This window comes from Eutrema salsugineum, unplaced genomic scaffold (assembly GCF_000478725.1).
Source record: "Eutrema salsugineum unplaced genomic scaffold, Eutsalg1_0 scaffold_3, whole genome shotgun sequence".
Lineage (NCBI taxonomy): Eukaryota > Viridiplantae > Streptophyta > Magnoliopsida > Brassicales > Brassicaceae > Eutrema > Eutrema salsugineum.
In genome coordinates, this window is record NW_006256756.1 from 9,226,884 (window position 1) to 9,240,397 (window position 13,514).

Below are 13,514 nucleotides of genomic sequence, written 5' to 3' on the forward strand. Positions count from 1 at the left end.
GCTCGTGAAAACACAGTGTGTGCTAGTAGCTTATGAACATAGCGAACAGCAGGATGAGAGAGTAATGAAGCCTTGGACCTTCCTTTGTCATAAACTCCATAACCCATCAACTTCCAAAGATCCTCATCTGGATCCTTCTCCAATGCAATCTCATCACAATAAGGCAACTTCAAAGCATCACATATCTCTAAGATGGTAAGAGAGTAAGGATGACCTCCAATAGAGAAGGAAAGTGTGCCATCTAGAGCTCTAGGAGTAGCTCTCTTCTTGTAGATCAAAGTTGCTGATGCAAGGAACTCCTTAGTGTGGTTTTCATAGGTCTGAAAGTTCTGCTCCATGAATGATCTCATTCCAAGCCTATCAAGATACCATATCACATCTTCTCTGATTCCAAGCATCTCAAGAGTTGAGTAGTAAATTGCTGGAGTTGGCTTGATCTTCAGCTTCTCAAGCTGTGCCAAGTAATCGATGTCCGGGTCAATGGCTTTACCAACAAACTTCACTTTCGACCTAGAGGAAGACTTGACTCTTCGGGGGAAAGATAGCTGAGTGGAGGTCTGCTCAATCTCTCCTGAAAAGATTCTTCTTTGCGCAGCAATGAAGGTGGATAGAGGCTCATCTTCACTCAGTTGTGTCTCGTTCAATGCATCACATGTCTCCTGCGAATGGGGCTTTTCTGCATTAGGGCTCGTCTTGGTTCGAATCAGTCGAACCTGAGAGAGATCCATGACCTGCAAAAACGAGATTCTCGAGACAAAAGATAAATCAAGCTGCTTTGGTATCGATTTTTATGAACAAGGTGTTTATAGAGATATCACAAACACATATCATGACAAACAAGCTGTAAATGCATCAAACATTTACAAAATCTGGGAATTTCTGGTCAAGTTCGATATATTTCATGTTCAACACATGAGATTTTTTAATCAGGATGTTGTTTATGCTCACTCACATGTAATCTAATCTAGTTTTCTATCAACAAGTACCAAACAATCCAGATTTGCAAAGCTGAACCAAATAGATCTCTAAATTTAGATTTGCTCAAAGTGTCAAATCTCAGATTTTCAAAAATTTCAAATCTCTATGGTTTAAGTGTTTAATCATGCAATTAAACTACCTAGTAGTCTATTCTTAACTCCAAAGACACTCTCCAATCATCCTAAGGTGAATTTCTACTCATTCTACGAAAACCCTAAATCTGAGTTCTTAAGAAAAAGTGAGAAATTTGAGCCCATACCTTGATGAAAGTGTTATGTGATGATAGATTTGAAATCTCTTTGGAAAAAGAGTGAGATATGTTCGAAAATTTGGAGAGGATTTGTCAAGTTTGAAATCTGTCTTTTTCTCTAGATCTCCAAACTTGTTGGGGAAGATGAAGAGAAGACATTTTTGATCTTTTATATCCTCTTTTTCTTTTAAAAAAGTGTTTTTCCTAAGAAAAATTTTATTTTTAAAAGTTTAGAAGACTTACCTGGCATGTTTAACACGGAAATTATGCTTCGGAAACTTCCCGGTTAAATCCCGTAATAAAACAGGAAATTGAAGTTCCAGTTTACGGGAAACAAGGAAAACTCGCCTGGGAGCCAAAACAGGGCCGGCCGCGGGCCAGGCGCGCACGCCCGTGGTAAGGACGAGTCGGGCCGTGGCTGAAGTGATGCAGACCACGGTAAATGATGGGTCGGCCGCGGCTGGGTTGATAGCGGCTGCGGCAAATGCTTCCGGGAGTTCCCGGTTTCTCCCGTTTTCCTGCTTATGTATCCTATCTTTTTGTACTTTCTGATTTTTTGAATGTTTTTGGTTTTTTCTGGGTTTTATGAAAGCCTGAAATGAATAAAAAGAAAATAAATCAAATAGAAAAGAAATAAAAAGAAAAGAAAATCATACCAAATGGGTTACCTCCCATTGGGCTTTTGTTTAAAGTCTTTTAGCTATACTCTTGGCAGGATTAGGATTGAGAAGAAGAGACAGGATCCCTTGAATTAAGAGTCCTTGTGGTCCTTCTTATCCTGAACTTTGGATTTTCTTCATCTTGAATCACAATCTCTTTTCCTTTCTTAAAGATTTTTGCATCCTTGAGGACATATTTTGTCTTCTCAACAATTCCTTCAAGATTTTTGTCCTTTTCCTTGCTGATGTCTGGTGGCACCACTATCTTGATATTCCCAAATTGCCTAGATGCAAGTGCTTTTAGTTCTTTCATGTCCTCCAACACCTTCTCCTTGTCCTTGTCTTTTTGATTTGGAGCTGGGTCTGGTGTGATCTTATAGAACTTTTTCCTGTCCACATTTAAGAAAACTAAACAGCGATTTGCATGGTAAATAACAGCACCTACAGTGGCTAAGAATGGGCGACCAAATATCAAAGGTCTATCTTTGTCCTTGTCCATCTCCAAAACTTGAAAATCGGCTGGGATTGTTTTGTTTCCATTGATCAGTGGCAAGTCCTGGATCATTCCTTCTGTTCTCTTTTGAGATGAATCACCAAAGATTATCCTTACTGGAGATGGGAAAAATGTACCTATACCAAGTTTCTCAGCAACAGATTTTGACATGACATTCACATTAGTGCCAGAATCACATAAACAATCTGAAAAATCAATTCCAAAGATTGAACAGGTGAATGAGAAACGCCCTGGATCCTTAGACTTTTTGAGTCTTTGGTCAGGCAAGTGTCTGGGTACCTTAACTGGAATGACTCGGCTTCTCTCATGCTCGGATTCAGAGTCCTTCATGAGAGGTTCAGGCGTCAATCTCCCCTTAGAGTCTGCGACAGGTTCTTCCTCCAAAACTGTTGTCATAGCATTGCAGAACTTCTTTGGGTTATCTTCTACTCTTCCTGGTAAAACTCCTTGTTGGCTCTTCATTGAATCTGCAGTTTGACCTATCTGATGTTCCAACTTCTTGACATGGGTCGCAAGTGATTCGAACTTCCCATTCAAGTCATTGTAAATACAATCGATCTTCACCCCCATTTCCCTGAATGACTTCTCATTGCTTTAAGTAGTCTGTATCATAGTTTGTTCAAGCGATTTTACCTGGTTACTTAGCTGGGAAAGGGTTGCTTCTAATGAGCTGGTCTGTGCTTGTTGAGGATTAAATGCTGGTCTTTGTTGGAAGTTTCCTCCTCCATAGTTTCCACCTTGAAACTTGTTTTGAAAACTCCTTTGCTGCTGCGGATAGGGCTGATTTTCGGCTCCTTGATTTCTGTATGAGAGATTGTTGAAGTTGGCACCAGAGTTCTTAAAGTTGTTGTTAAAAGCTGGACTAAATCGATTATGATATGCATGGGCTCCCATAAATTTGATTTCTTCCTCTTGGTACATGCCTTCTTCTTCATATCTTCCATCTTCCTCATTTCCTACAGCAGTATCACAAGCATGTATATTCTTGTTTTGAGACTTAAGAAGTTGACTTACCATGCTTTTTAGCTCAGCAATCTCCCTTGATTCATGACTAGTAATAGTCTTCTTTGATCTGTCATACTCAGGGTTGTTGTTGCTGTTAGCTACAGTCAGATTTTCGATGAGTGCTCTCCTTTGTGGAATGATTTTTGAACTGAAATCTCCATTGCGGGCAGTGTCAAGAGAAAGTTGATACTTCTGCTGAAGTCCCCTGTAGAAGGTGCTTAGCAGGTTTGCTCCAGAGAAACCATGATGAGGGCAGTCTCTCTCATACTCCTTGAATCGCTCCCAGGCTTCATAGAAGGATTCTATTGGGCCATGTTGGAAACTTTGTATCTTGTTTCTCAGCTGGTTCGATCTTGACTTGGTGTAGAAGTGGTTCAGGAAAGCTGACTTGCATTCTTCCCATGAAGTAATAGAACCAGATGGCATAGATTTCAACCATCTAAAAGCTTTATCACTTAGAGAGAAAGGAAAAAGCTTACACTTCACATGTCCACAGTTTCTGGAGTTGTTCTCACCATTCCAGAGATTTCCTCAAAAAGATCAATGTGGTCCATTGGATGCTCAGTAGAGATTCCATGGAATTGGTTCTGCTTCACCAAAGAGACTATCTGAGGTTTTATCTCATGATTTTCTCTTGGAACAGGAATTTGAATAGCTGATCGATTTAGAAAGTGTTGGTGAGGTGCATCAAAATCGGCAATGAGTCTATTCCGAGGCTGTCTTCTCGCAGGATTAACAAGCTGTATTGGTCGATTTGCTTCTCTAACAACTGGTGGAACAATGTTTTCATCATTCCTTCTTCCTTCAGCATCAGCCTGGTCTTGTCTCCTTTGATTTTCAGCGGCTTGAGCAGGATTAGAGGGATTCGATTTCCCTCTTCATCGAGTTGTGGCTGTCCATCTTCTTCATGAGCAGCATCTAGGTCATCACCATGAACTGAATCACGGTCATCATCTCCAATGTGATCCTCCTGATCACGGTTTAAAAGATCTTCCCGATGGGCATTAGGATTGGCCATCTTGAGCGTTCTTCATCTGAGTTTCCTAAGTGCTCTTTCGTGTTTGTCAATCTCATCTAAGGGCAATATGATTTCGTCAGGATCTCTCCTAGTCTTCATGCACTTGTGAGCAAAGAAAGAAAAGATAAAAAGAGGAGTTAGAAAATCTCCAGCAGAACTCGAAAATCTTGAGGTTTATGATTGAAATTAGATTAAGAAGTCAAGTTAAAAGCGACAGATCCCCGGCAACGGCGCCAAAGACTTGATGTGAGTGCAGTGGGCAACACAAGTTTTACCCTAGACAAGCCGCAAGTGCACAACAAATGCAATAGTACTTAGGGATCGAATCCACAGAGATCTGTTTATTGAGGACTCCTAAATGATGCTAAAAACAATCATAAACACAATCTAATAAAAAGGGGATTTGGTTTGTCACTTAATCTAATTATGCAGAGAATTAAAAAAGAGTTTTAAGTAAAAATCGGTTGAAAAACAGTAAGGAAAAAGCGCTGGGTTCAAGCTTCATCTTTAGGGTTCATGTTCTAAAACACAAGGAATTTAGGCAAGGATTTTCTATGACTCTGAAACTAGGATAGACACATGTAATATTAGCCAACTCTCGTCACCCTAATCATCTAATCATTTGTTCATGGCAATTAACTCTCGCTCTTATGCTAGAACAAGATCATGCTTTGTAGATCGGAATCCATCTCGGCTTACGTATCCTCCGTAGGTAGCTTTCATCTCCTACGATGGGACGTCCATAAGATCCAGTTCAGGCAACCCAGATACAACACTCTCGTGGCTCGGATTAAACCTAGGATCGGATTAAACCTAGGATCGGATTCTGGGTGATCAATCCAGAATTACCGCTTTGAGATTTGGATGAATGGGAGAATCATGTTAAAAATCGAAATCCTTTTTCCGAAAAACCTAGACTTCATTCGAACATGGGGTCCCTTTGGATCACTCTTTCACCCAACTAGGTGACTACTCAGACATGGCTGAGGTAGATATCATCATCGGTTTAGAACTAAGAAGAAGAAAAGTAAAAGAAACAAAGTTGCAGAAAAACTTCTCTTTGAAGACAGAGTGGCGATGGAGAGCATCTACAAATACATAAAAATAAAATCTAAAACTACAAATGAGTTCTCTCTCAAAGAGAAGAAAGAGGCTCTATTACAAAAGACCTAAAAATGAGTATTTATAGTGTTTCTCCAAGTCTTGGGCGTCTAGGGCTTGTAAAATGGGTGCGGGAAGTGTCTTGGGCCTTAGTTGGGCTCCTGAGGTTCGGACATAGGTCCACCGAGGGTGAAACCTCCTGAGCCGCGGTGGGAAGAAGGCTGGCCGTGGGTGAAAGCACTTGTGCTTGACTGGGCTTGTGTTGATTGGCCTTCAGTGCATTGATGATATCTTGAGATCTAACTTTTGGATTGCTTTGATTCCAAGTGTGTTGGAAAACTGGTTGTCTCCTCTATAATGTCTCCAAATTTGAGGATGATCAGAAGGTGAGAAGGTCTTCATTGGTTGCCAAACTTCTGACGGCCTGAATTTATCCAAAAATGTATTGTTGCTCCAAAATGCACTCCAAAGTCCCAAGTTTCCTGAAAAGCCTTTTAAAACTCTAAAACATGGAAAACACTTATAAAACCTTTAAAAGTGAGTAAAAACACATGCATAAGATATTGAAAGTGATCCATAAAAGTGGTCAAAATCAGGTGTTATCAGGGCGCTTAAGGCTCTAGGATATGGTGGTTCAGGTTTGTAGATACTAGTTGGTGGAGGTGGAATCTGGTCTTCTCCGAAGATTTCCTGGGATGTATCTTCTCTTATTTCTTCTCCATCCTTCTCTCCTACCACATCTCTTTCAACATCTTCAATCGTGATTCTTTTTCTTTCTTCATCTTTTTCCTTACCCTTTTCCCCATCTTCGGGATCTTTAGGAAATTCAGGCTCTTTGTAAGCTAATCCACTCCTAAGTGTGATAGCTTTCACATGATCGGAGGGATCTGCTTCACTTGAGCTCTCGAAAGAATTTTCACTTGGCTCCTCCTCCGAATTATCTATGTTTTTAGAATTAGTTTTGATCATTAGACTAAGGACGGTGGAAAATTTTTCATTGAAATCTTCTTGCATCGTTTTTAGTTCAGATATAAGATCACTAATTTCTTGAGACCTAGATTTTTCAAGTCCTAGCATTCTTTTGTTTAGATTTTCAGCTTCAGAAGAGAGAAAACTAGGATAGGGATTGGAATTAGCTTGAATAGCCCATATAGGTTCGGAAGATGGTTTCCCGCGGTCGTATGGCTCGCGACCGTGGTGAAAGGGGTCCTGGCCGCGGTCAGCATCATCACGACCGTGGTGAAAGGGGTCCTGGCCGCAGTCAGCATCATCACGACCGTGGTGAAAGCACGTTTTCCTGCGGTCCGAATGAATGGACCCGCGGTGATCAGAAATGAAAGAAAAATCTTGAATTTAATAGACTTCTGCAGTGTTCACCATCCCTTGATCATAAGAATCCATTGGGTTGTCCCAACCATCAAAATTACACGTATTGTGTGCCTTGTTCTGTTGTTGCAATCCAAGTTGACTCATTATGTGATGGAGACACTTCATAACTTCCGAAATCCCTTATTTCTTCTCAGGAAGTGCAGAATTGCCAAATGTTGCTTGATTACGGATGCTGTTTGCGAAATTGTTGATGAAAACACGAGCATCTTCTACAGATCTAGTTGAGAAGTCTCCATTACTTGCTGTGTCGAAAGAGTGTTGTAACTCTGGTGTTATGCCGCGATAGAAGATACCCATCAGGCATTCGTCGGTATATCTGTGATGTGGACAATCTCTTTGGTATTCCCTAAATCTCTCCCAAGTATCTAAAAGATCTTCATCTTCTTTTTGTTTAAAAGTTCTTATCTTGTTTCCTAAGAGATTTGAACGATTTCTAGTGTAAAAATGATTTAGAAAAGCCTTTCTACACGCTGCCCATGTTTTTTTGGAAGCAGGTTCTAAAGATTTTAGCCATTTTATGGCATTGTCTCTCAAGGAGAATAGGAAAAGACTACACTTGTGGTAATCCCCATTTGCTGTAATGGTTGCACATAATTCTTCGAATGTCTCGATATGGTCCATCGGGTGTTCGGATGAATAACCATGGAATTGGTTTTGTTGAACTAAATGGATATAGGGTACCTTAATTTCGGTTTTGCCATCCTCTGGTAAGGCTGGTTGAATAGCTCTTCGATCTCCCATGAACTTTTCGAGTGAATCGAAACTTCCAATCAGTTCATCATCATCATCATGTTTTACCGATCCGATTAGCTCATTGTCATCATAGATCGGTTCTTCAAAATCTTCATCACTCAGGTCATCATCACTTGGATCACCATACACACGATATGGTGGATCACCGAGAGTTTCGGGAACATGTTCCCGGTCTCCCATTGTAGAGAAACCTGAAAAATTCAAAAGAAAAAGTAAAAATAAACAAGTGTTCTAATGGATTTAAGCAGGGATTCGCAACGAAACAAATCAAAGTTCCCGGCAACGGCGCCAAAAACTTGATGCGAGCAAAAGCGGGGTTTGTTTGGTTTCGTTTTACTAAGCTTCAGGTTTTAAATTTATAATCCCTAAATGTCTACAAGTGCACAGATGTGCGCTGTAGTACTTAGGGTATCGATCCACAGAGACTTAGTTGTTTCAGTACGAATTCACGGCAATGCTTAAATCAGATTAGAACTAAACAATTTGGGTTTTGGTTTTGGGTTTTGTTTGTCACTAAATCAAAACTAAAAACCAAGTAAAAGGCAATTGAAAAACGAAAGCAAGTAAAGCAAGTAAAAAGCGATTAAACAAAGGCGAATGGAAGCAAGTAATAAGTGAATGAAAAGCAAATAAAATCGAAGGTTGTAAGCAATGAAAAACAAACGTTGCGCTCAAGGGTATCACAGGGATTCATGGACTAGGCTATGTCGATTTTAAAGAAGTGATAAAGGTAATCAACTACGTATGTTCTAGAACTCGAGGCACGGAAGTATGAATAGCCTACTTTCACAGCACTAAACAACTATCTCTCGCAACCCTGATCAGTAGGTTTCCACTCTGATCCTGGAAGGGAGTAGATACAATAGCAGAACAATACTCATCAACATTCACAACTCAACTATAGGTAGGTTTCCACTCCTATAGAAGAATTGCTCATTTCACTCTAGTTCAGACAATCAATGAAAGCTTTCGCAACATATCATATCAGATCGGCTTCCAAGTGGCCAACAAAGAATCACGCAGTAAAATCAAAGGCAAACGAAGAATATCTAGAAGATTAATAATCCTAAATCTATCGATTCATAGGCAAAGACACACAAAATTCCTTTTGAAAAATCCCTTTAAACCCAAATGGGTAACTACTCAAACATATTGTAACAAAGCATCATAGAGTATTGAAAATTGCAGGACATTAAAGAAAACAGGGAAGAACAGCGAAGAATAGAGGTGACGGCGGAGGCGCGATGATGCTCTCCTTTGGTGGCTCCTCCTTCTAAAATGGCAGCCTCTCTCTCTAGGGTTTGTGAGTCTCACACAAAAATCTAAGCATAAAAACGAACACACACTTTAGAATGACCTAAAGGGGGTATTTATAGCTTCTGGAGTTGTCCTGGACACTTAGGGCTTCAAAAATAACGAAAGGAATTGATCTGGGCTTTAATTAAGTCGTCTGGAAAGTGAACGTTGTCTGGCCGCAGTCGTGATGGTCCTACCCACGGGGAAATAGGTGCTGGCCGCGGTCCCAGCTAATGCTCTCTTCCGGAACTGCATTTTCTGTCATTCTTGCATCAGGAGTATCTGAAGATCTAACTGTTAGATTGTCTCCAAAATAAGTGCATTAGAAAGGTGGTTGTATCCTCTATGTTGTCACAAATTTTGGGGGTGATCAGACGGTGAGAAGGTCTTCATCTCTTGCCATACTTCTGACGGTCTGCATTTATCAAAAATTGCTCATTTGTTCCAAATTGCATATCTTTTTCCCAAGTTTCCTGAAAAGTCTTTTGAAACTCTAAAACATTGAAAACATTTTAAAAACATTGAAAACAGAGTTAAAACACCTGCATAAGACATTATTATGATCCATAAAAGTGGTCAAAATATGGTGTTATCATCTTCCTACCAGATATAAGATAAATTGCCTTTGTATCATCCATACAGATAGGACACGACAGTCTTCTGTGTGTCGTCCATCTTGACAACATACCATATGCTGGAAAATTACTAATAGTTCACAAAAGAACAACTTTCAAGTTGAAATTTTGATTTAACGACACATCATATGCCTCAACTCCATTATACCATAACTCCTTAACTCGTCGATCAGTGGTTGTAGGAAAACATCAAGACTGTCTCGTGGATAATTTGGTTAAGTTGTAATACTCAGTATTCATGCACATATCTGGCGGTAAGTTGTATGAAGTCATGATCACAGGCCACAATGAATAATTTTGACATACCAAAAGGATTAAAACCGTCAGTACATAACCCAAGATATACGTTTTGCGTTTCTTCGGCAAATGAAGGATGTAAATGTTGGAAATTCTTCCACTATGCCCCATCAGATGGATGACACATTATTCCGTCTTCTGATTCATGTTCAGCATGTCATCTCATCGATGATGCCGTCTTCTCTGACTAGTACATTCTTTTCAACCTGTCACTGATAGGTAAATACCACATACGACTGAACGGGATTTTTGTACGTCCCTCACTAGCCTTGTATCATGGTATTGCACAGAACTTGCAATGCTCCAATTGCTCGTCTTGGTTTCAGAAAAGCATACAGTTTGCTATATATACATCAAATGTATTGTATAGTAATCCAAGCTTTCGCATCAAAGTTTCTGTCTCGTAGTACGAACTAGGTGCTTGATTACCATGAGTCCATGCAGCTTTCAGCAAGATTATGGTCTGCCTTAATGTTCATGAGCCGAGCAGACAAAAATAGCTTTGAATGACCTTCACGACATCCATGATATAGTAAAGTATTTGCAGCATCTAACATTCGTAAAACCATTTTGCTTCTTGGGTACGTTCTTCATGAACATGATCATATCCACTTTGATCATGTTCATTATGATACTCATTATGATTAAATGGTGTAGCACCATAAAATGCATCATTGCCCATCCCAGCATAGACGTTCCCCCATCATATGTTGGTTGATGATTACCACTATTATGATCTATATTAGCAAAATGAGGAATATTTGATCCTCCACCAATTACATCATAATCTTCACCATGTTCGAACCATACATAATATCTCGGCATGAATCATCTACTATGCAAATGCTTTGAAATTGTACTTCCTTGTAAAAATTTGTTGTTTTTACATTTTACACAAGGACAATAAAATCTATCTCCACTGTTTTGCGCTAGTGACTGACTATTAGCAAAAATCATAAAGTGCTCTACTCCTGCCAAAAAGTCGCTAGAAATATTATTTGTTTGTGGATCAATTCTATTATACATCCACTCTCCTGAATTCCACATTATTTTTCTACACAAAATTTTATTATTGGGCTTAGATCAAAGTTAAGCCCATTAGTTATTTTAAAAACACAAACCATGCAATATTATATATACAAAATAAAGAATCATATTATCTTATGCAAACCACCGATGTGAGACTTTAGTTAAAATAGTTGTCACTCATTTGCGACTCTTTAAAACATAGTCACAAATATTTGTGATAATTTTGCGACTAAACGTTCCGACTAAAAAAACGATCCGTAAATCATTGTAATTTCTGACTTTTTTGCGACTACATTAATGTCGTCCATAAACAGTTCCTAAACAGTCGCACATAACTGACTATTTTTGGACTACTCAGCTTCATCATTAAAATGCGACTATTTTGTTTCTTCTTAGAAGTTAGTCGTCTATTCGTTGCAAATCTTCAGTCCCAAATATTTGTGACCATATATGAGTCACAGATTGTGGTCGTAAGAAATGTGTTTTCCTGTAATGTTGCTACTCAAAAGCGACCCAGAAGACCACCGCCATAAGAGGTTTGATAAACTTCTTGGAAGTCTGGATCGGATGAGTAAGCCTCTTTTATCATCTCAAAGCCGAGAATTTTTGCGTCCAAAATTGAGATCAATGTGTATCATCTGGACAAGGCGTCAGCGACGACATTGTCTTTGCCTTACTTGTACTGTATGACGTACGAGAAGGTCTCTATAAATTCGTCCCATCTGGCGTGCCTCTTATTCAGCTTTTTCTGCTCTTTTACGTGCTTGAGCGATTGATGGTCGGTGTGTATGACGAACTCCTTTGGCCATAAATAGTGTTGCCAGGTCTACAAAGCATAAACCAGCGCATAAAGCTCTTTGTCATATGTCGGATAATTCAAGGTTTCGCCGCCAAGTTTCTCACTGCAGTAGGCAATGGGCCGCTTTTCCTGCATTAAGACCGCACCAATACCTACACCAGAGGCATCACACAAAATTTCAAAAGTTTTCATATAAAGGAGAGGAGCATGAGTTAGCCTGTCTTTAAGGAGTTGAAATGCTTCTTCAGATGCTGTGCCCCATTTGAAACTCACAACTTTCTTAATCACTTCGGTGAGAGGCGCTGCTACGGTGCTGAAATCCTTCACAAACCGTCGATATAAACCAGCCAGACCGTGAAAACTCCGGACCTCACTAACAGTCGTGGGACTGGGCCAGTCTTTGATGGCCTTGATCGATCTTTTCCTCGTCGACCTGAATTTCATCGGCACCTACAACAAAGCCTAGGAACACAACACTATCCGCGCAAAAAGTACACTTTATTAAGTTCCTAAACAGTTTCTCCTTCTTAATCACTTCTAAGACTAACCGTAAATGATCTAAGTGCTCAACCAAGTTCTTGCTATAGACTAGAATATCATCAAAGTATACGATGACAAAAAGGTATGACCAGCCACTCGTAAAGCCCGTGCTTCGTCTTGAAGGCTGTTTTTCATTTGTCCCCCTCTTTCATTCTTAGTTGGTGATATCCAGTCTTTAAGTCTATCTTAGAGAAAGACAAGAACCGTGAAGCTCATCAAGCATATCATCCAAACAGGGAATGGGATATCAGTACTTTACCGTAATGTTATTGATCGCGTGGTAATCAATGCACATACGTCAAGTGCCATCCTTTTTGGGTACTAGCAAGACCAGAACTGCGCAAGGACTCATACTTTCTCGTATATGCCTTTTTTCCATTAGCTCGCCGATATGCCGTTGAAGTTCCATTGTCTCCACCAGATTAGTTCGATACGCGGATCGGTTAGGCAAGGAAGCTCCAGGGACAAAGTCAATCTGGTGCTTAATTCCACGGATCGGAGGCAGACCGCTAGGGCTTTCTTCCGGGAAGACATCCTTGAATTCCTGCAAAAAGAGAAAAATGCTGCTTGGAAGATGCAGATTTTGGTCAGTAATGCTAGCCAAGGCGCTTTCAAACATCAGCAAGACAAAGGGCTGTCTCGTAAACATTGCGTGCTTAAGTTCACATGACCTCACGAAAAGATTTTTTTTGCTCACAGGTGCGTTTTCAAAGGCCATTTCTGGGGGTTTTCTCAGACTCTCAGTTTTAGTAGATGAGGAGTTTGGGGGTTCACTAACAATTTTCTTACCCTTATTGCTTTGCTAGAGTTTAACTTGGTTTAAGTAGACTTCTTACAGAGACAAAGGCACCAATGTGATCTTTCGGCCATGATGCTCGAACATGTTCTTGTTGGCGAAGCCGTTGTGAATGGTCTTGCGGTCGTACTGCCAAGATCGACCCAAGAGGATATGGTCGGCTTCCATCGTTAACACATCGCACACGATTTCATCCTCATACCGTCCGATAGATATGACACCTGTTTGGTGACTTTCTGCTGCCTCTGGTTGTTAAGCCATCAGAGTCTATAGGGTTGCGGGTGCTTGCGTGTCTCCAGGCCGAGCTTCTCCACCATAGTAGTACTGGCCACGTTCGTACAGCTCCCGCCATCGATGATTAGGCTACAGACCTTTCCCAACACCATGCACCGGGTATGGAACATGTTCTCTCGCAGATCCTCCTCTTTCACCGGTTCCTGAGCAAGCAACACTCT

The 13,514-nt window shown here is 40.3% G+C and overlaps 2 non-coding genes across 2 annotated transcripts; both read left to right on the forward strand.

Annotated features, from left to right (window-relative positions):
• The first annotated feature begins 3,644 nt into the window (after nucleotides 1-3,644).
• Nucleotides 3,645-3,750, forward strand: LOC112085718. The gene has a single exon (XR_002899017.1). It is a non-coding gene; the product is annotated as a small nucleolar RNA R71 (small nucleolar RNA).
• Nucleotides 3,751-7,227: 3,477 nt separating this feature from the next.
• On the forward strand, nucleotides 7,228-7,335 carry LOC112085798. Its single transcript, XR_002899092.1, has one exon. It is a non-coding gene; the product is annotated as a small nucleolar RNA R71 (small nucleolar RNA).
• Nucleotides 7,336-13,514: the final 6,179 nt, after the last annotated feature.